Below are 3,222 nucleotides of genomic sequence, written 5' to 3'. Positions count from 1 at the left end.
TGCCCCGAACACAGTAAACTCTCAATAAATACCACTGATGATGGTGATCCAGGGCTGTGGGAGGTTGGTATGAAATTGGTGGAGGGACAGGATACCAAGGAAGCTGAGTTCAACAGGAAGGATGGTGTTGAGGGTTTTAGTTTGTGGATTAAGAGAAGTCGGTTTGGTATGGAGGTCAAACTGGGTGGGATGGCTGCAGTATATTGGAGGGGATCAAAATAACATATATTTCTAGGAAATAGGACAGATTTATGGGAAGTAGTTGTGTGAGATCCCTCTCAGGGTCTCACCTGGAGAGTTTCCAGATCTCTACCAGTCTCGACTACAGGAGGGAGAGTCAAGCAGATGCATACTCATTCCATTTCTAGCTTGGTCAGTGGCTAAGGAATGGAAGGCCATCTGCTACAAGTCAAAACTCACCTGTGTTGGGCAGCAGTGGCATGGGAGAGATTCGAGGGTGGAGACTCAAGTTTACTTCATGGAAGGAAGCAATGGTAATACAATACAATACACGTGGTAATGGCAATACCACATCTGCATTTTTACCAAGAAAACTATGGCTCCACTACCAGAACAATTACAGATGGAGGTGGGGGGTTCTGGAAGAGATGGGTCCATGGTGTCGCTAAGGGTCAGAGACAACTTGGCAGCATAAGACAAGACAAGCTGTGTGGGAGAGAAGGCATGTGAGGAGACTGTGTCATAGAGAAGAATTTCAGAGTTACTGAAGATAGAGATTTAGAGATGAAGAGATGGAGTATGTTTTGAAGTTGGAGAATGGATGAGGTGGGAAGGAGCAGGAGGTCACTGAAGTTGAAGAGTGAGAGGAAGTGGGCAGCAGAAGGGTCATTGGGAACATCCCCAAGGATCAACATAGATTTGGAGAAAGAAGAAATGAAACAAAGGGAGGAAAATGTTTCAGAAAGTTTCAGGAGGGACCTAGAATGTAGGTGACTCTGACTACCATTTGGAGTAGATGGTAAAAGCAGATGATATGGGATTCCAAGGAATGGAAAGAGAGGGATGGGGGAGGTGGGATAGTGCAAAAGCAGCATAGGAAAGTGAGAAGGAATCCCATTCCTCTCCTTTCCCAGTGAGTTGGTGAGGAGGAGAAATGAGACCCCTTTGGGTGAGAGTGGCAGGGGAGACCAGTGTCATCTGGTGAGCGCCAGGTTTTAGACATGGCGAGGAGTAACAGTGATTGGGTCAGGAACAGGTCATGGATCAAAGGATCAGTTAATCAATCCCTGATGTTTATCAAACATTTACTGAAATAACTGTGGTATTCCTTATGTGCTTATTATGTGTCAAGCTCTGAACTAAGCTCTGGGGTAGATAGAAGATAATGAGATCCCATATAGGGGTCACAATCTAAGGAGGAGGGAGAAGGTATTGAATCCCCATTTTGCAGACAAGGAAACTGAGGCCCAGAGAAGTTGAGTGACTTGCCCAAGGTCACTCAGCAGACAAGTGGTGGAGCTGGATTTGGAATCCAGGTCCTCTGACTTCCAGGCCCATGCTCTTTCCACTAGAGCATACTGTATATGGACACACACTTATATATATATATTTAAATTAGCTTATCATAGTGTGTATATAACTACTTTCTCTCAATTAGAACTCTTTATTTGGACTGAACTCTTTTAAATAGCTCATTACATGCTGATTTGCAATTGAATTGGCTTAAATAGTCCAGTGTGACAAGGCATCTCCTGGATTCTAAACATTGAGAAACATTTATAATTTATCAGGGTTGATGCCACAACATCATTCAAATTTATTTCATGGCAACATAATGATTCCAGTGATCAATAGGCAATTGTGTTGCATCCCTCCAAAGCCAGAGAGATAATTAATGGGCAAGGTTAACAGATTGTCAATTAATGGCCTGGTGTAAATATCTGTGAAATCAGTTCAGCCTAATGATTTAAAGATTATGAAAAAGCATCTTAAAAATAATTTTATCTTTGTTATCTTTTCTGCAGCATTAGCTACTTTGTGTTCCAACTTACCTGGAAAAATCCTCATTAAGAAGCTTCCCTATTTGACTTTCACAGAGTCTGCCTCACTCCTCACTGTTGTGGGGAGTCTGAAACAGCTAAAAGTAGAGGGATTATTGTCAGGTCTTTACCATAAGTGGTGAAGATATTTGATTCTAGAGACACCTCAGATGCCTCACAGAGTGGAGACACTCAGGAAAAAAAAGAAAAAAGCAGGCTAATATGGGCAGCAAAAACTGCAGCAGCGTGGCTCAGTGGAAAGAGCCCGGGCTTCGGAGTCAGAGGTCATGGGTTCGAATTCCGGCTCTGCCACTCATCAGCTGTGTGACTGTGGGCAAGTCACTTAACTTCTCTGGGCCTCAGTGACCTCATCTGTAAAATGGGGATTACCTGTGAGCCTCAGGTGGAACAACCTGATGACCCTGTATCTCCCCCAGTGCTTAGAACAGCGCTCTGCAGATAGTAAGCGCTTAACAAATACCAACATTATTAATAGTGTGGCTACCCCAGAAAGACTACCAGAATGGCTACCTCCATGCTGCTCACTGTAATATAGCACAGCATCAACACCAGTCAGTCAGTCAGTAGTATTTAGCGCTTACTGTGTACTGAGAAACCAATTAAGTGCTTGGGAGAGAATAGTACAACCAACACCTTCCCTGCCCAAATGAGCTTGGAGTAACTTGGGCTGTAAATGGGTTTTGTAGGAAAAAAAAAATAATAATAATAATAATGTTGGTATTTGCTAAGAGCTTACTATATGCCGAACACTGTTCAAAACGTTGGAGGAGATACAGGGTAAGCAGGTTGTCCCCCCAAAAAAGTCGTTAGTGTACTGTGGTGGTGGAGGGGGGTGGTGGCCGGCAGGATACTGACAACCCATGGTTTCCTGATTCTTTCTAGTGGAGAGCAGGAAGGAGAACTATCCTTCTGCATGGAAACACTCTCCATGATATGAGCAGAGGCTCTCTAAGAGGCCTTCCCCAGCTAAGCCCTTATTTTCCTCTTCTCCCACTCCTTTAGAACTTGGATTTGCTCCTTATATCCACCCCTCCCTTAGCTCCATAGGACTTATGTGCGTATCTGTAATTTATTTATTTACATTAATGTCTATTGCCCCCTTCAGACAGTAAACTCCTTGTAGGCAAGGAACTTGTCTACCCGATCTGTTGTAGTGTACTCTCCCAAGCGCTTAGTACAATACTCTGCACACAGTAAGCTC

General features: G+C 43.7%; 1 non-coding gene across 1 annotated transcript; it reads left to right on the top strand.

The window, feature by feature from the left end:
• The first annotated feature begins 272 nt into the window (after positions 1-272).
• LOC114813106 lies at positions 273-410 on the top strand. The gene has a single exon (XR_003760717.1). It is a non-coding gene; the product is annotated as a small nucleolar RNA SNORA7 (small nucleolar RNA).
• The last annotated feature ends 2,812 nt before the right edge of the window (positions 411-3,222 follow it).

This window comes from Ornithorhynchus anatinus, chromosome 6 (assembly GCF_004115215.2).
Source record: "Ornithorhynchus anatinus isolate Pmale09 chromosome 6, mOrnAna1.pri.v4, whole genome shotgun sequence".
Taxonomy (NCBI): domain Eukaryota; kingdom Metazoa; phylum Chordata; class Mammalia; order Monotremata; family Ornithorhynchidae; genus Ornithorhynchus; species Ornithorhynchus anatinus.
This window is presented reverse-complemented; position numbering and strand designations above follow the sequence as displayed.